Source organism: Sturnus vulgaris, chromosome 6, assembly GCF_052056855.1.
Source record: "Sturnus vulgaris isolate bStuVul1 chromosome 6, bStuVul1.hap1, whole genome shotgun sequence".
In the NCBI taxonomy this organism is placed as follows: domain Eukaryota; kingdom Metazoa; phylum Chordata; class Aves; order Passeriformes; family Sturnidae; genus Sturnus; species Sturnus vulgaris.
Genome location: NC_142248.1, coordinates 30,647,255 through 30,667,721, shown reverse-complemented (window position 1 = coordinate 30,667,721; position 20,467 = coordinate 30,647,255). Strand labels below are relative to the sequence as shown.

At 36.6% G+C, this 20,467-nt stretch overlaps 1 long non-coding RNA gene across 5 annotated transcripts in view; it reads left to right on the top strand.

Annotated features, from left to right (window-relative positions):
* Positions 1 to 1,577: 1,577 nt before the first annotated feature.
* Positions 1,578 to 20,467, top strand: part of LOC148223391 (uncharacterized) — a 51,113-nt gene continuing 32,223 nt past the window's right edge. For 3 of the 5 annotated variants that reach the window (XR_015804664.1, XR_015804663.1, XR_015804660.1), the window contains exon 1: positions 1,578 to 1,758. This is a non-coding gene — a long non-coding RNA (uncharacterized LOC148223391). The other 2 variants (XR_015804661.1, XR_015804662.1) reach the window with 2 other exon arrangements.

Sequence of the window (20,467 nt, the reverse complement as noted above, 5' to 3'; positions counted from 1 at the left end):
ATTGTGTAACTTAGTTCATCACTGTAATTAACTTCATTTGTTTCAGTGTTGCACAGATGTCTGAACCGAGCATATGTGAGCTGCCTTTCGGCTAGATACTATACGAACAATTCTATTCTGAAGACATGTGATATGCAATTATGTAACATTTTAGAACTGATTTAAGAAGGATTTGGACATTTAGATGCTTTGGAAATCACCAAGAGTCCCAGTCTGTGTTTTCACTAGGACCTAGAAATAAATGAAAGGTTTTCACATTTGTTCACTGATTTTCAAAGTGTCAAAGTGAGTGGGCATTAGGAGTTTGAGGTCTCTGTCATTTGATGGGTTTGATCAATTGTTCTGCTGCTTTGAATTACTTTTATCTTTCTGATAATGAGCAGCTGTCTCACAACTGTCACTCCTAAGAACATCATCCACATTTTCATATAAGTTTCTAACGTTTGTCTTATATCTGAGATTTGGACACGTTTTATCTCAGGAATGAAATATCCATTTAACCTTGAAAACAACCCCAACCCTTTCAGATTGTGATTGGCACTTCTGCATGCTAATAACCTTAGTAGGTGAAATACAATTCCTACTGGACTGATTTGGCTTTTTTTCTCAATTTCTCATTGTTTCTAGTGTTGAGGGGGTTCCATGTTGTTTATTGATTTTTTTTAATAGAAACTATTACCATGGACTTTTCCATGATTTCCAGCACCCTGCTTTGCAGGCTGAGACACCAAAGGCTTGAGCCATCTAAGATAATCTGACTTTATGATGTCATGGATTATTTTTTTACTTAAGTAGTAGTTCTCCATCTTTGCTTTCAGTTTTATGAGTGATTGGATATATACAGACGAGGGGAGAAAAAGAGATCTAAGGCTTGCAGTAAAAAGAAGGTAAGCCAAGAATATAGGCCTGTGGTTTATGAAAAGAACCTTTTTCTACATATATAAACTTTGTTAAAACTATTTAGAGAGGAATATTTTTTCTGTGATTTTTGAATTTTTAATTACAGAAACCCTGGGATTTGGACAACTGTTTTCTCATCAGGATCTTGGCTTTGCTGTGCTTTACTGAAATTTATATTAAACCTTAGTACATGTGTATTTCATTTTTTTGGCAAAGCAGCAGGTGGAATATTTGAACATCTGCCCATCAGCCATGGAATCACACCTCATTTATTGAGAGAACTTGCCCCATTAATTTGGGCTTGTCCTTTTATACACTGTGCTGGGACTTGATTTAAGTCTTCTATTTATCAAAATTTGTACCACTGAACATTTTTACAGTGCAGCTTTCACTAAACTGGTTTTATAAATGCCACTATGCTAGGAAATTCATTCATTGCCTTGACTTGGAAAATTACTTTTGAACACCAGGTGTATATAATGCAAACCAAACTGAGTACTGTTATGCAACTTCAGTGATTAACTGCTATTGTTGCTGAGCAACTACAAGTGGTGTTGAGTATGACTAACTAATATGACTAATGACTTTTTAAGTTTTATGAAAGCATCAAACATGAACTATAGAAACGAGGATGAGTAGAAAGAGTGAAGAACTGGTTTTGGTTCAACAAGAAACAAATTGAGTAGCTCTGGCTGACTCCTGAATCCCAAGTATGCTCTAGAAACCAGATCTCCTGATTAAAGCTGTGTCTTCTGATCTATTGTGAACCTACATCTTTGGGGAAGAGTGCTTGTTGAAGGGCAAATTACTCTGGTGTTTTGAAGGAGAGGGTTCTGTGGAGAAGAACAAGAGCAAAAGGTGAGCATTGCAAACTGCCAAGATTCTTGTCACAGTGTATTTGTGTTGAAATGATCAATGTGTTGAAAGAGTTCTACTTTTCAGCATAAGTGCTTTAGGGTTTTCCTGTTTTGCTCAAAATTTTTACTGAACCTGAAACTTTTTGTATAAAAATTATTTGAGTGTAGGCCATTTCTGCAGCTATGGTAAAAGTCAGATACATGGGAGCACTGACATGTGGTTACTGAGTGTGACAAAATGCAGAGATCATAGTGCTGTGATACACTGGCTGTTGCAGTTGTGGGCTAAGGAAGCAGAATAGTTTCGCTATGCAATTCTATATGACATTAATGAAAAGATGTGTAAAAATGGGGGTTTTTTAATGGGTACCTTGGTTTCTGTAACTTAAAGGGATCTTGAGTACACACAAAAACCTAAGTTCCCAGTTTCTTGAGTGTTGGAAGTCATAAAAATAGATTGCAAAGATATGCACAGGGTAAGTATGCTGTTCTGGGTCCACAAAGCAGAATGAAGCCCCAGTTCAGCCCTGAACTGGGTACAGGTTTTGGCTGAAATTCCCTACTGTTGTCTGCAAGTCAGCAAGCTCTGATTACCCAGTTCTTGGCCAGACTTCTTAGCTGGGGCACAGCTCCTGGTAAGGATCCCATGATTTCTCACAGGACTGTGATGGCTTATGTCCATCTGTCTCTGTTCCTTTCTTGCCCACACTCCTTGGTCTATTTTTACAGCAGTAAAAATACCTTGTCCATTGCCTCCCCTTCTTTCTTCGCTGTGTGCTGTCCCAGGACTGGTGCCCAAAGGGACCTCTCATTACTGTTCTATTTTGATCCCTGGTGTAGATCCTGTGGATAAAATAGTACCTGGAAAAATTTTAGATAATCTTGCTGGTTTTGCTATACAGAAGCATCCTTCCAGACCCTTAGCCAAGACTGGCTTCACAGCAAATAAAATGACCTGCAGTAGAGGCAGCATAATCATTGTGCTTTAACATGCTTTCAGAAACGTGAAGGTCTGAAAAAAGTACCACCTCTGCAGATCTTAAGAAATTTTGAAGGAATATTAGCAATATTCACAAAGTCTGCTTGCTTGGTTTTATACAGTTCTGCGTTCTTTTAGTGTTTTAAAGGGTAGTGAGGAGTGTATTTATAATATCACAATGGATTCTTGACTTGTGAATATTGCTGCATATATTTGTCATTAGAGATGAAGTTGTGCTGTATGCTGAATGTTTTTCTTTGCTCAGTGGCATCACTAAAATAGGGAGAGCTAAAATGTTCAGTATAGAAAATACCAGTGCTGTTTACTTGCAGACATAAGCCAAGATTATATTGCAGGCTTCAAATATAGGACTTTAATAGAAATGTAGGAACTCAGGTAAATAAACATTTTAAATTCTAGTTAAAGTTTGGAAAGCAAGTAGACTATTCCTATGTAAATACAAATAAAAATAGAATAGAATTAAGGGGTATTAGTAAATTTAGCACACTATGTAGAGATCTATAATATTTTCCTTAGTAATAGTATAATAGTGAAGTAAATCCATTTAAAGAAAAAAAAAGAAAAAAAGATAAAAAGATAAAAAGATAAAAAGAAAAAAACCGGTTGCATCAGTATCTTTTCAAATCTTACTGGTCCCCTTAAAATTTTTTGCAGTTTTGGGGTATCCTTCTTGCCTCACTCCTTTCAAAATTGCTTTTTCTATTTCATTTGGATCCTCACACCAGTAGATCAGTTTACAAGGCAATTTACACATTCATCCTCATCTTGTGCAGTAGGATGCAGGGAAGGAGAAAAAGACATTTACACATAATTGTGAAGGTGATTCAGATGCAAAAAGGAAAATGTGGCATCTTGTCTTTTGCTGTGTCTGGTTAAGATCTTACTTTTTTTCCAGCCTCAATTAGTGCCCTTGGGTATCATTTAAGGATCATTCCCCATGCAAAGAGCTGGATAGAAACAATTGCAACCACTGCAAAACAGAAGTTGGATTCTAGACTTGATGATATGGTATCCCTTTGAGTGTTGAAGCAACACCTCTAACCCTGCTATTTCATGGACACTCGCAGCACAATTGATGCAAAGACATGCAAAGTCAGTGCCAGTGATAGTCCCACACTACTTTTGTAGTCGGGGTTAGTAGGGAGGAGCAGGTGCACAGAGGCGTGTGTGCTCCCTTCTCATAAGTGAAAATGTGATTTTTCTGGCTCCCCAGCGTGTGCCTGTTTGAGATGCAGCAGCTGGAAGCCCAGTGCTTAACCGAGAGACCCAAGCCATAAGCAGGGATCATTGTTCCTCCTCCTTTGTGAACACTGCATGAATTTGCATGATTGCAAGTACTCTTGCTGTGGGGTTGGCATGCTGTGAGATTTTAATGCTTCACTAAAATTAGAACATTAGCTCTGCACTGATACTGTTTGATGCTTTTAAATTATTCTCCTCTGAACTTATAACATTTAACTCTATCAATCCGTAATTTGAAACTATTTTAAATCAAATAGTTTCGAATTTGCTTTAAATTTTGAAGTAAAATTTGGCATTCAGAACTTTTCTGTTTCCTATATTTTAGGGTCAAAAATCTGCATTGGATTACAGAGCTTGTAGTCTCTGTGCTCTTACCGTTGTACAGAGTTTAGCAGTGATTTTTGCCTGACTGAACAATCTTTTTCTAGAGTATCTGATCTTGATTACAACAAAGAAGATGGAGAATCCATACCTGCACTTGGTAGTCTGTTACAGTGATCATTCATTTTTGCTGGTGAAAATACACGATCAGTTTAAAATGAGAAATTGTCTGGCTTCAGCTCCTATCTCTTGAATTTTATCCTGTATTTCTCCAATAAATTACTAAGATCACTATATCACTTTATATATTTGTGAAGGAAAAAAATGTATTCCCATATTATGAACAAAGTATGCTTTTAAACCAAGACACTAGTAACCTGTTGCATGTAATGTCACAGAGTTATAACATGTGATATAACTGGTAAACTAAATCTCTGCATTGCTGGTGGAACAGTGGAAAAAGAAAACAAACCAGCAGATTTGCCAGATTCAATATCAATGACTTGGACATCACCCTTATCATCTCTTAAAATTCCTTTGGTAAAAGTTAATTGGACCTGCTGGATATATAAAAATGGTTGCTTTTATACTGAAAACTTTTCACCCAAACCTGTGAGAGCAGGACATCCTCAAACATCTTTCCCAGTAGAGCAGCAGCTGTAAAAAACCCTGATATCAGATTAGCAGTTACAATCTCCATATTCTAATGAGGCTGCATGGCTGTCTTTAGCTTTATGTTTTCATATTAATTTTTAGAAGATTTTTATTCCTTATTATGCCATCCATAAGTCCTCTAACTCCCTCAGGTTTCTCTGCCAACTGTAGGTACATTGAGAAGTCAGCTGATTGATTACTGACCTCTTTTTCCCAATGTGAATTTTTTGTTGCATATTTTGCCTTTCCTCCCCACTTTTTTTTTGGTTTTGCTATTCACTTTGCCACAAAACCAAGATGGGATTTTTATCCAAGAAGTGTTCTTTTTAAACCTTGTTGAAAATGAATGGGTTTTTTTAGCTTTCTAATGAATTCTCATGATACAACCTCTCTTAAAAATGTCACATTTTCCTGCCTAATCTTTTCTACCAAAAATTTTGGCTGAAGTTTTACTTCAGCTTTGGGGAAATTTAAGTAATCTAGTAAAAACTTTACTTATTCTATCTCTTAAAAATAGTCTTGAATATACAAGATTTTTATAAAGTACTTTTCATAGAAACTTCTATCACTTACCACTCATACTTAACACCATAACTGGTTGTGTTTTCTGAAATTTTATGCTTTTTCTCTTGACTTTGACTTAACTTGAAGGGACCCTCATTCAAAGATCCATTTTTTTACTACATAATGAACAATAATCGGCATTTTAAAGTGTATATATATATATATCTACACATATACACATAGAAGACAATAAGAAATATGTAATACAATACAGAGTTTGCAAATGGAAGTAATTTTCTGATTTGAAACACAAAATTCTCTGCAGCTGCAGATTTGATTGTCAGCTGCAAGAGCAACCACAATGGAAATTCACTGTCACTATGGAATCTGAAACAAAAGCACTAAAAATAAATTAACTTTAAATTTTATTCGAAGAAACCAAGGGTAATGTTGCAATAAATTAAACAATCCGTGTTCTGTGGGGTTCAATAATGCCTGCTACTGATTGTTAAACTGGAATAGAACAACTACAGTGCATGACCTGGGCCAGCTCTTTCTCTACTTAGGGTTGCCCCTGCAGTTTATTTACTAACACTTTGACTTATATATTTTCAAGCAAATCCCTGCTGGGACTTTCGTATCTTCTTGTAGGAACCTAACGCTTGCCATCTTTAACATCCTTCCTTTGCTTTAGTTATTCTCTCTACTCCATTTCTCTTGTTTCCACCCAACCTACAAAATTTATTCCTTCTCTTAAATGTTCATGTCCCAAAGTTCTACATGCAGTGTCTTCATCACAAAGATTCACTGACAGCAATTTTCTCAGAAAAAAATAGGATTTTTTTAAACTGAATTTTTTGGTTCTGTCGATACATGTTGGCCAATATTGATACAATTTACACCCAGCCTTTACTTATTTATTTTAAAACTCAGTTTTGAAGAGTTATTCATTTGCTTGTGTTTCTCACATTTATGTCAAGTTGTAATCTCCAACAAGCAGCACTGATCTCTCTCATTATTTATTGTTTTGATGCAGAGAGCAATTAAATATAATTAACTGGCTGATTATCATTTGCTGGTAGAATTTGCTAAGAATGCATATGCTCCTGCAGGGAGTTGCTTGCTATTTCCTGCACCACTGATCTGATGCTGTTTGGAGAGAACCTCTTTTTCCCCTCTCTATTTACTGCTTCACTGATCTGGGGAAGGAAGAAAGTAAGTGTATGAAAATAAGTATGCCCTAGCTTGTGAATAGCTATCTCATGGAGAGAGAAGGGATAGAGTTTCATATTGGCTTTGCTGCAGTGCTGAGATGCAGAAGAACTAAAATATTCATAATTGGACCATGAAAAAAAGGTAATGATGCAAGTTTTTTCACTGCCATGTGATGCTGAGGAACTCACTTCAGCCAAAAGGTTTTGGGTTATTTTTTATTTATTTTCCAAGATTTCTTTTCAGATATGAGATTCTATATCAGTAAAATGGGGGGTTTTTGTGTGTGTAGTACTGCTAAATTTCCTGCATTAGGAAAGATACCCGTTGTTTTTCACAGAGCCAGTCTGGTTAGCATGCCAGTAAACCTTTCCTTAAGCCTTTAGAAATTCTATACATGAATTTAAGTGAAGGTTAGCTGGGAAATAGGTATTCTGCACTGTGGTTTTGTAATTGCTACTAATAAACTGATCTCTCAAAATAGAAGTTCATATTCTGTTGTTGGTTATCATGCAAGGCAGTAATTGGAGCTGCTGATCTTGAGCTATTCAGCAGCTCATCTCATCTGAAGGTAAAATTCCTTTCATTAACTTGCCACTTGATCCTCCCTGTTGGAATTCACACCTGGGTCCCATTTAAAAGTTAATGCTTTGCCTTATTATTCAAGTGTTAGAAAGCATTTTTTGTGCAGGTAAGCTGTGGCTTGATACAAAAAGAACTATTTTTTTGTCAAACTTTGTTTAGATAAGTGATGAATTAAGGGTCCTTTTACTGTATTACAAAAATGCTTTCAATTAATTTTTGTTTACATTGAGGACTTTGAAGAACTGTTGTTCTATCAAGTTTTTGCTTGTTAGATTAGCATTTCCAGTAGACAATAAAGCTTCTTCTCCCCATGTGTTAGAAGCCCATCCATTTCTCTTAGTACTTTGCTTCAGTGAGATTTCTCTGATTGATTCTCATATTTATATAATGCAAGCTTACCTGAAAAATATTTTTCCACCCTTGCTTTTGAGAACGTCTGACCCCTTTCTTACAAACTTTCAGGAAGTTTTAAACTTCTATTTCTCTTCCTTTATATTGAACAATGTTATTTAAAAATCCCTTTGGGCATTCTGGCAAGCACCACACTTAGAACTTTGAGATTACTGTACAAATGTTAACTAATTATGTCTGCTGTCATTCTGTGAGATAGGCTAGTTTTATCATCTGCATTTGCACAGATGGGAAATTCATACTGAGATTTTCAAGTCATTTGCCCTCAACCAAGCTAGATGAAACAGTCCCAGAGCTGAAAAATGGAGCCTGGGAGTTGTTGCCTCCCACAACCCAGGGAAATTCACCTAGGTTTTGGACACTAACTGACTCTGGATAAATATTCTGTTGAAAGTGCAGCAGCTTCACACAAAACATTCTGTATTTCTGGCAACAGCAACAGCTGTCCTGGAAAGAACTTGGGATGCAGTTATCTTCATGCTGTAAGGGACAGCTATGATAACCCAAATTGCTGTGTAACGTAGCTTATGCATTTCACCAAAATTATGCATGGCCTCCAAATCTGGAAGAGGAGTCACAGTTCAGACATTTTTTGGCATAGAGGTTTTATGAGGTTATTTACAATCCTCTCTCTCTCTTATTTATGTCAATATGAAAATAAACACACAGTACTTTTTTTAAGGAAATGTTACTGAAAGGAATTTTCTCGCTATTTTTTTTTTTGTTTTAATAACTGTATGTACACAGCATTATATCTGTATATAATATATAGTCAATGTATATATGTAAAGAATTGTAATAGTCATTAATTCAAGTTGCAGATCTGAGAGAGCAGGGAAGCACCATGTCAGTATAAGAAGAGAAGGCTCAGGACCTCATATCAGGATTCCAGTACATAAAGGGTGGATTCAAAGAGGATGGATGCTCTCTCTCCACAAGGAGCCACACAGAGCACAGGTAGCAGTGGGTACCAGTTGTACTGGGACAGGTTTCATCTTGATATAAGAAAGGTATTTTTACAGTGAAAGCAACCATTCACTGGAACACCCTCTGCAGAGTTGTGGTGGAGGCCCCATCAGTAGAGGTTTTCAGAATGCCATTAGAAAGGGTGTTAGATAATCTCATCTAGATTGCCATGAATGGAATCTTTAGAGGTCTCTTCAAACCTGGGCTATTCTGGATAAAGGATGAGAATTTCATGGGAAAGTATACCAATGCAGAAATGCTGAATTTTACCACCTTTGTTACCCAGACACAATATTTAAATGGCCCAGATGTACTACTCAGCTCTTGTGGAGGTCCTTCAGAGATATTATTAGCAGCATTTCACAGAAAGTTGCTTAAATTCTTTTACTCATCGAAAAGGTAACACTTAGAACTAAGTTTTTACATGTGCTAAAACCTTTACACCAAAATATTAATTAGTATTTTGCTATATTTTCCCCATCTCTGGCAGTGTTGAAAGGCCAAGTTTAATGCAGCCTTGAGCAACCTGGTTTAGTGGGAAGTGTCCCTGCTCATGGCAGAGGGGTTGAAAGTACACAATCTTTGAAGTCACTTCCAAACCAAACTATTCTATGATTCTATAACTTCTAATGATTCCACTCTATTTCTCAAGATTAACTTGGATCAGGTAAAGATTAAAATCAAAATCGAGACTAGGATTTAAAATTTTTGAATTAACATGCCTGGAGCAGAATAACATCAGAAAATTACCAAGAGCAGACATGTTATGCCTAGAGTCTACTTCTTGAAAGGTAACCAGCTTTTCATCTCTGTTTGTTTTATTTTGTAGGGTTTTCTAGATCTGAATTCCCAGATCACTCTGACAGGCTGTGAGAAGCCAAATGTGATCTGGATGTTTTCATACAGAGCTTGAAGGTTACTTGTTCACCAGGTTCATGAAACTGCTCAATGATTGTCTTCATAGCCAACCCACACAAAGAATCTGCCAATGCAACTGCTATTTTAGATATACAGCCAGCTAAAACTAATGCTTTTCTCTATTAATTGTTTCCAGCTGACTTCTACACTATTCTTTTATCACTTTTTGCTGCTTTACATTGTCCATCTTTCTGACCATATCTTACTCTCTATAAGTCCCCCATATCAATAGTGTGGCAAATGAGGTAGGCAGAAGTTCATCTCTTATCTGTAAGATGATAAGCCAACTGTCCACTTGTTGACATCAAAAATACTTAATTTGACATTTTTTCCTGATATCATCCTGATATTTATCTTGGGAGGTATATTCATGCTTTGTAATGAAAAATATGCTTTCATTTCAAACAATTGAAGAAAGCAGTTTGTTCTCATTACTTTAGGGGATTAATCAAATTAAAGTTTGAGATATCCCTGTCAATGCCTTCATGAGACACCTGCTATTCTAAGGGGAAATATTCAGTAAACCTATAATTGAGTCCTCTGGTTTCTTAGAGTTACACTTATAAAAGATACACAAAAGCTATGTTCTATATTTAAACACTCCTAATCTACTTACAAATGTGATATTGGACATCTTTGGATGGACTAGCTCCATGGGCAATAATTTAATAAAATTTTACCCATTTATTGAGGTTTAACCCCGGCCAGCAGACAAACCTCATACAGCTGCTCACTCACTCCTTCAGCAAGACTGGGGAGAGAATGAAGGATAAAATCTGGAAAACTCATGAGTTGAGGTACAGACAGTTTAATAGGGAAAGGAAAAGCCATGCACACAGGCTAGGCAAAATAAGGAATTAATTCACTGCTTCTCATAGACAGGCAGGTGTTCAGCCATCTCCAGGAGAGCAAGGTCCCATCCCATGTAATGTTGATTTGGGAAGACAAACTCCATCACTCCAAATGTGTCCCTGCTTCCTCCTCCTTCCCTCCACTCTATATACTGAGCATGAGCCACATGGTCTGGAATATCCCTTTGGGCACTTGGGGTCAATTGTGTCTCCTCCCAACATCCCCTGCATCCCCAGCTTCATCACCAGCTCAGCAGTACGGAAAGCAGAAAAGGCCTTGGCTCTGTGTAAGCTCTGCTCAGCAAGAGCAAAAACATATCTCTATTATCCATCCTGTGTTCAGCACAAATCCAAAACACAGCCCCATACCAGCCACTGTGAAGAAAGTTTACTCTACCCCAACCAAAATCAACATACCATTTGAATATTATTTTGACTTTTACTCCTTCTTTCTCTCTGTTATCTTTCTTGGCCCTTTTCTGCTTTGACAGATAAGTTGTGAAATCTTAGAGACAGTCTGTGAAAGGGATCGGCTGGAAGCCTGGCTCTTGGAGGAGGTACTCAGAGCAAACACGTAGCTTAACCAGAGAAAAACTTTTCTTCAAAGATTACATGTTGAGATAGGAATGGTGCACGTTCTCAGTCTGTCAAAATAAGTTTTGAAAAACATTCCTATGCTGAATGAAAAATGTTGTCATTTATTAATAAAAAGAATATCACTCCTATACAGGATAATATTTTTGTTCAGAGAAGTGTACAGGTTTTATTAAAAATTAAAATTAGAGCTTTCTTGTTTGAAAGTGTCAGGTAGTCTTGACACTTTAAGACTGTACTCTAAAAGATGATTGATTAAATTTGAACTTCAAAGAACCTACAAAACTTAAAACAGTGTTTTCAAATGAAAAACACATTTTCATGAAACTTTTCCAGACCAGTTGTGTCCCATACAGTATTCAACCCTCTGTTTACTTATGTAGGATAAAATAATGTGGTAGTCTAATTTTATAATAATGCCTGTTAAGAACAGTAAGAAAGAAAATTTGAGAGAAAAAGTGAAAAAGAAAGTGAAGGGGTAGTAGTATAGTGATATTGATCATGCTTATCCTGGGAGCACCTCCCAAGTAGCACTTTAATTGCTATAACCATGAAAAAATATTTTACTTCTACATTATTAAGCATACATTTGTAAGGACTCCATTGTGTAGAGTACCTGTCAGCTCTGGTGAAATATATTACCATTATCTTTATAACTTACTTTTCATTTATATATGCACAGTCTTTGATCTAGAAGAACTACATTTTTGCAAGAGAATATTCTAACTATATATTTCAATTTTTTGCATTTATAAACCAATCTGAATATAAAGACAAAATATGTAATTCATATATGACTCCAAATCTTTCCAGAATGTATTGGACTTGGAAAAATAACAGCTTGTCAGATCTCAGGTACATTTCATTAGTAGTAGTCGAAAGTTTCAAATACTACTCAGTGTTTATCACGTCTGTCAGACCTGCAAAAATTTCTATATATCTCATTCCAATTGCTGCTCTGTCATTTTTGATAATGGGCTTTGAACTTTCAATCAGAGAATTATTTCAAACCAGTGCATTATCTGCTTTAGTGAAAGGAGTCAGATGTGGCTCTTAATGCCATCCACTGGTTTAAAGGGTGATGTTTTGAATTAGCCTCCTTCACTGCCCACAGTTGCAATGGAGAATTTTCAGTATCAACTGAAACCTAAAAAACTGTAGGAGTCAAAATACCATGTGTGGGATAGTTATTTTCATGTGTTGTGTTTCATAGATGTTTTTATATCTTTTAGTGGTTTTTAGTACTGTGTAGATTGTGATACTGGTCAGGCAAAATTAAATTCCCCCGTTGACAAAGACACTGCAGCCATTTTTCATTCTATTCAGCAAGATGTTACCTGACTACTGAATGTACTTTTCTTCTCTGTTCTTTGAATGTATTTCTGTCTACTTCTTTTACAGCTCTGTATTTCTGCTGTATGTTCTATGCTTTTACTTCTCTATATATTCTCTGTAGATGCTTGCTTTCTACGCTTTTTCAATATATTTATTATGTCACCATGTGCTTATTTCTTAAGGTGATATCTTTGTGAAAAAATAAAATCTTTGCTCTCATCTGCAAACACTTGCCAAAATACACAGTGAATTGCTTACTGCTGTTTTAAAGACAAGATCTTACTTGACTCGACTGTTCCCTTTCTAGCTCTCTTCACTGTGTTTTCTTCCCATGTTTACTATGTGATTTTTAAGGGATTTTTGGCAGTTAGAATCATAAATGTCAGAATAATCACAGTTAAACACTGAAAAGAAATAAAACTTTGCTGATTTTTTTGTCAGATTAGTCAGAAAAATATTACTGAGTTATCTTCATTGCTTGTCAAGTCTTAATCCCTGTCCAAAGGGGAAGCCTTATCAAATATAAGCATATCCAAGGTTAAGAAAACTTAGAAAAGTTGCAGCCCAGAAGCAGGAAAGAACATAATTACAAATGTGCTTCATAAAATTAGTGGGAGGCCTTGCTATTCCAACATTATTTATGACCTCTACAACCAACTTACCAAAAGGATTGCAAATGATGAAGAATAACCTTTAACAAAGAGTGTGCTTCCTGCCTTTAGCCTGTCTGGTGATCACAGGGTCTTGATTGAGATAGTTTTCAAGGCTGAAATACGCAGAAGGTAATCACTGAGTTGAAGGTCACCTATGTGTAATGAACATGATAAAGCTTCTGATTGCACATGATAAATTAGTTCTGCATAGAGCCAAGTAGTTTAGAAAGACTGTCTGGAAAGGAGAAGAAGAAAATAGGGAAAAAAAGGTGCCTATGAAACAGGGTCAAGGAGGAATTTGTATTAGTGTGTGGCCTCTCCTGCTTTTACACAGAAAATACTCAAAACTCACAAAAGAGGGGGTTTCCTGGTTTCTAGCAGACATGCAGTTAAGATGATGTGTTCTGCAGTGTTTTGCAATGGAGTTGCACCTTAGGTAACAGTGTGTCACTGTGCTCTGAAGGTGCATGTTAAGCTGGCAGAGCTATTTTGAGTTCCAGCTTGTGACTAGTGCTTTCAGTGGACGAAAAACAGACTCCTGAGTAGCAGAGCAAGGCAGTTGTTTGCAAGCAGCCTTCCATGGGTTCAGCCAGGGCCCCTGCATGCCCAGAGCACCGATGGCAGATGCCTCCAGGGCTATTCTGGACTGGTGTGCAGTCTTTGGTCCTGGATGGACACTGTGCAGTCCACACGTGAATAATGGGGCAAGCACTAACCTACCTTTACATGCAGTTGATTTCTTAGCCAGGAAACAAAAATCTGTGAGGGAATAAAAAACTCCTGTGCAGTGCCTCGTTAGTTTACTTTCCCTTCCCCTCCTGCACAGTGATATCCCACTGATGCTTGGAGTCCCTTTATGTTTGCAGCATTTAGAGCAGGAGTTACATCTCTCTAAACATAACGAACTCCCAAGTGGGAAAATATATGCTCACTTCTCAAACCATCTGTACTCGTATATGAATAGAGATATAGTCAAGAGATTTGTTACACATTCATGCATAAAAATGGAGAGCAGCTAATTCTGACATGCTAGAGGAAGCTGCTGCAGGATTATTACATTTATAAGAAAAATTGCCACATTTGTGCAGTCTGTATTCAATATTTACAAAGATAATGGAGATGGAACATTTGATCATCTGGAAGTGAGCCAAAAACATTTCCCCCAGACCTGTGAGGTAGAGTATCTTGAGGACAATAAAAGCAAGTCAGAAGCTTGAAGGAGGGATTGTAGTTAATGAAATTATACGGACATATAGGCTGTGTATACAAACAGGTTAATAAAAGGCATAAGGGAAAACTGACTGGTATTTTTTCAGGTAGTCCAGTTGAAATAAAATTATAAGACTTAAAAATCCAGATTAATAAAAAATACAGATAATAAAAAATCCAGATGCGAAAAAGCCTTTTGATGTATCTTAATAAGCAATTTGGATGGTGTGATCAAGTGTATGCTTCACCATGCTTGTCAATGGGCCCAAACTGGGTGGGGAAATGGGCACTTCAGAAGTGAGAGCCACTCTGTGGAAAGACCTGGAGAGGCTGGAAGAGTGAGCTAACAAGAACCTTTACCTTAAGTTCAACAATGAGAAGTATAAGGTCATGTATCTGGGAAAACACAATAAAGGATTATTTATTCAGTGGGCAAGAAGCTCAGTATGAGAGAGCACCATGCTGCTGTGGCAAAGAGAACCAAGAAAATTCTGGGCTGCATCAACAGCAGCATCACCAGCAGATGATGGTCATCAAGGATGTCATCATCCCCTACTCCACCCTGGTCAGGCCACAGCTGGAATAGTGTTTTTAGTTTTGGTCCCCCAAAAAAGTATACAAAAAGTCTGTGCACAGGCTGGAAAGGGTCTGGAGAAGGTCCACAAGATCAGTGTGAGGACTGGAAAGCTGGAGGAAAGTCTGAGAGAATTGGATTTGTTCAGCCTTGAGAAAACACTTAGATAAGACATCACCATGCTCCTGTATTTAAAGAGTGACTAAAAAGAAGATGGAGACTCCCTTTCCACAAGGAGTCACATGGAAAAGGTGAGGAGGGGTAATGGGCTCCTGTTACTCCTGGGGAAATTGCAATTGGACATAAGAGGAATCATTTTCACAATGAGAGCAATCAGCCATTGGAATAATATTCCCATTGGTTGATTCCCCAGTAGTGGACACCTTTAAGATCCATCTTGTCAAAACCAAAAAATGTTGGATCAGATGATCCTTGAGGTCCCTTTTAGCCTGGTACTCTGTGATTCTGTGAAAATAAATAAAAAAATCACAGTATTAAAAGACAAGGACATACAAAAAGTGTCACATAGCAATGCAAAAACTGTGGAATGAGAGACATGCAGAAGGCACTGTTTTTATAGATTATAAAAGAATAAGTGAAATAAAGAGCTTTATATTGGGATTCAAATGATTCAGCCTGATTTATATGGTAAGATGTATTTGTGACAGCAAGAATAAAATTATGTGTACAGTTGTTCCTAAAGAAACCTTTATACAGGATTTGTTCCAAGATATATTTGACAATTAATTTTGCGTAACATTTTCCATTTTAATTATTGTTTTTCCTTATATTCTGATTGTAGCCTAATGACTTGTAGGCTAATGAAAACTGTCAGGAAGAACAAAAATGAAGCCTACAAAGGAGCTTGCTGCATGTCTTTATCTCCAGAAGCTCTGACAAAATTTGCATATAATTGTACTTCTGGAAAATACAGAGACAGTTTGGTGGCAGTCTGAAGAGCTGCCTGAAAGATGGTTATTCACTGGTTGTTTTAGAATGATGGGATTGTCAGAAAAGAGTTTCAGTGATTGTCCTCCAGCACACCAGTGTTTTTTCCTTTTTCCATTTTGCGATGGTATTTAGGGTCTTTGATTGGCTGGCTCAGAGTGAGAACAAGAAAGTGGAGAATGCAGTGTGGAAGGTGAGTTCTGAGAAACAGATGAAGAAAACAGCCATGCATTCATGTATATCTATGGCTAGCACTGAGGACTGGGACACTTGTAACCATTTCAGTGTTCATCATTGAACTTGTCAGATGTATTCTGTCGTCTATGTCAGACTTCCCTCTATTTCTTACTCTAGAGTCTGAGGGAAAGAAAAAAAAAGGTTTAGCAATTGTTTTGTCCTGCTGCAGTTTAGGTAGAATTTTAAAAATTTACAAAGTGTATTATTAGTCATAATAAAGTCTTATTTGAGAAACAGCATATGCCAAATCAATTGAAGTCATTAAAAGCACTAAAGACATTTTAAATTGGCCTTTGACATGCACCTCACTCGAGGTCAACTGGTCCTGTGATGGCAGCACTAAGAGCTTCACTCTCTTCTGAACTCTGCAGCTCTTGCTTTGTTTTTAAGCTGCTTTCCAGGAATTAATTCATGTACTGGAATAAAAGAGAATTCTCTGCCATGCCTTTTCACTTTTAGGGCTAACTCTGTTTGATTTGTTCTTTATTGTTTTCTTAATGGTATCTGTAGATTTGCCTTTGCAGGAATTGGGTTGTGGGTCTAAACAGATCTACTCTGTCCATAATAAATTTAGATTATCTCAAAAACTTAATGACTGGAAATTGATGTCAATGGCATATTTTTCTAATAAGAATATTGATTTCATTCTGCTTTAATGATAAGAGCCCCACAATTTCAAAGGCTGAGAAAACTGCAACCTATACATCTGTGTTATAAATATGTGCATCATATGCAAGTTCTTTGTGCTTCAGGTTCCAAGATTAAACTTAAAAGTTCCATCCTTTATGGCATTTATCTTATTGTAAACCACAGATTTATTTGATGTTTACAACCCTTTTTACAGGATGAGACAACAATAGTATGTAATATATGGCCTGAAAAGTTATGATTGAAAATTGCAATGTGTAAATATTTCTAATGAAAACTTGAAAACTTCTAGCACAGTACGTGGTACATAGAACATAGTACAAAAACACAGATGTGTAAGTAAAGCTGAAAATTAAACAGTGATGGTGGATTAAGTTTATATTTTCTTGTGAATGACAATTTGGATTGAAAGCCACATACTAGCCCAAACTGATGAATTTAACAGACTGAACAAAAAGATAGGAAGGGCAATGTTTACATAGATATGTCAATGCATGATCCAGCTGAACAGAGCATGACTTAGTAGAGCATTTATAATTACACCAAAAATCCTTCTACTTTATCTTGAAAGTGGAGGGAAAGAAATATTTTCTGGGATAGCTCTTTAAAAAGGAAATTTTCTGTATGTCTTTAACAGGAAATGTTATAAATTTGGTCTAGGATCAAGACAGATGTGTCTTTAGTCTCTTTGTGTTTTGCCTGTGTAGTCCAGCCATACATACCTGGGGAGACCTAGGGGATGCCCTACCCTTTGTGAAATAAAGTCTTAGCTTGTTGCATGTGGATCAGGTTGAGGTAATGCAGACTGTGTAGAGGAAAAGATAAAGCTGAATGACTTCTTTATTTGATTTGAAACATTCTTGTGGTGCCTTCTGGGTGGAAAATGTATTTTCTGATTTCATGATTTCCTTTTTCCCATTAATTTCCTGTTGTAGAACTGTGCTATCCTGACAGTTACAGTAAAACAGAAGGAGGGAGAATTGGAACACATTTCTGATACTACATCTTGCTTACTATTTTCTGTTTATGCAGCCAGATATCCACATATGTCAAACCTTGATTCATTATGGTCATATCGGCTGAAATTAAATGACAATATTTATAGGGAGATCTCAAACTCATGATTTATCATCACAAAAAAGTATTAGGCAATTCCATGATTTCATGTAATAAAGCAACATATGACTTTTGATTTGGTAAGTCCAAGAAGTTTGTTCTGTTTGTGCTGTTGACCAACTCACATGAAGTTGGCTTTTAACCAGCAGAACACACCACCAACAAGACACATTGGGATTAAACAACAGTTTAATAATGTTTCGTCTGTCTGAGGTACTTGTTTAATCAAAATTCAAACTAAAATGTGTAAGATCCAATTAATGAACACAAACAACTCATTTCTGAGACATAGCCTTCTTGCCAAAAGCTGGGAGCCTAAAACTACAAAAAAGTCAGATAGGTCTTTAAGGCATAACATGAGCTCCTTGTTACCTCTGGACTAGTCTGCCTTATGTTAGTGTGGCTGTACCTTCCCAAATCTAATGGTGGGCTATGACAACCTGAATAAAGTCCAAGAAGAATTAAGAATTAAGACAAAGCTGGGTGAATACTTGTAGCTGAGTAGAGATGGTTCAAGGTCAGATTAGCTTGGGAGGAGCAGGGAGAAATACAGCAACTGAATAAACAGCTTCATTTAAACATTTTTTCTAATTTTATTTCTAGTGTTTTCAATACATAAATACAATAAATAAAAGTTGCCCAATTGAATTAGTAAATGAGCTTGGTGGAAAACAATATCTACTTCTATGAGCTATATCTATGCTGTTGTCTAGAGCTTTATGAGGAAAGCTGTTTCTATTCAGGGTGCTGCAGTGTGGTGGGAAATGCCTAAGCTGGCCTGGGTCTGGTTAGGGTGATATTAGAAGCCAACTAGGCACAGCAACTTACAGCTCAGTGAAAGTGCTTTCAAATTGCACAAATCTGGCTATATAAATGTTTCCCAGGTCTTGATCAGAATATATCTTTACATTGTAAGAAAAGCATATGAAAGCACTGCAGATATTGCAAGGGTAGGTGAGACTATCTTCATCAGAAACATAGGTTGATCAATGTTAGCTACGGCCAAATTTTGAGGACACCATAACTAGTGTAAAATATCTCAGTTAAAGAAAGTCTCAGACAGTCAAAAATGGCAAAAATATGAGGTAACAAAGGAAATCTTTAAAGGCTTTTATTTTAAAAGTATCACTTATGTATCTTCTGTAGCTGCCAAAATTTTTACAGGGAATGCTCTCCTTTCCTTTTTACTGTTTTGAAGTATTTTAATGATTGCAATGGCTCTCCTTTTTGGAGGAAAACAAAAGATTCCTTTTAGAAGGCTAGAAGACTCTCTAGTTCTTACATTTGACTAACTTTAACAGGACTCTATTTTCCCAAAGAAAGAAGGCAAGTGTAAAAACTGTTTTAGAAGGCAGCTAAAAAGATGATAAAATCACTTCTGTCTTTCTCAGTGACTTTTTCCAAATTTTTCTCTTAAGGTGTCACAGGTATAAAACATGACTTTTTTCATTCAATCTGAAATGGGGCAAATCTGTGCTCAGCAAAGTTATTTAAGCCATTGTTTTCATTTGGCACATGTTTTTGAGAGGAAAGCTGCAGGAGATACAGTACTGGTCAGTTCAATCAAGTCTTTATTAAAGTGCAGGGGAAATGGAAGACAGAGACAAGAAGGTATGCTAAGACAGTCAGAAAGTCAGTGCTGGGGAAAAAAGGCTCCAGATTTACTTGCTTAGCAGAGGATTTAGTCAAAATCTAGACTGTTGATGAGGTAATTTAAACCTGACTCCTTTGTCTCATCTGCCCCGGCCATCATGAGGGTGATAAAAGCTCACCAATATTACAGTGGCTTGTGAGGTCTCAGAGGAGGTTTGCTGACAGCTGTCATAGAGGAAATAGTTTCTTTCAGCTCCTTCCTGGTGACAGTGTACGAGTATTATATGTCCTTCTTGCTGGCTGGTTAAACTAAGGAGCCTACCTAGCAGTTGTGGGTGGAATCACATTTCCTTTGTGCCTTTTTCCATGGTGTTAAAGTGACATCCCTTTGCACATGTTGCTCATGTGTTTTACTGGAAAACATCTTGCAAAATTTCTTCTCAGTATAGTTATGAGATTTGAGAGCATATTTAATGGTTTCCAAGCACTGAAGGAATATTAAAGTCGATCTGATTAGCTACAGAGAAGTGTTTGCACTTTGGCACATACTTGGATATCATGAAGCATTCTATTAGTATTCTTTGAAGCCAGAGAATGAGATTTTAAAATTTTTATTCTAAATAAAAATTAATTTAGCAAAACTCAAATGAACAGAGAATGGCATACTAAAGAGATTACAGGCAGAGGACTAGCTCAGAATCTTAAATTAATTTAACAAAACTCAGGTGAATTAAGAGGACTATCAGTAGCAAAGCAACATGAAAGGAAACTAGTTTTATAATGCCTTTCATGGTATACTCTTTAATATGTGATAACCATATTGGAAATTCATTAGTATGCAGAAAACCAAGAGAAGCATATGGAAATATATCCTTCAAAGGACTAGCACACAATAAATTTTACAAAAGGCATAAAATATCTTTAGGATGAATGATCACTATGAAAGTAATGTGCACTAAAATTGTAGGAGTGGTATTCACTCATTAGTTGTATGAAGCCATTAACTGCACAAAATCATTCTATTTTGCATAACCATTTGTCAAATAAAATCATTAGCTCCCTCCTAAAATTGTTAGAAATGTGAAATGATTTTTCAAAAAAACCCATTAGTTACAGGGTATTACACTATAAAAATCAGT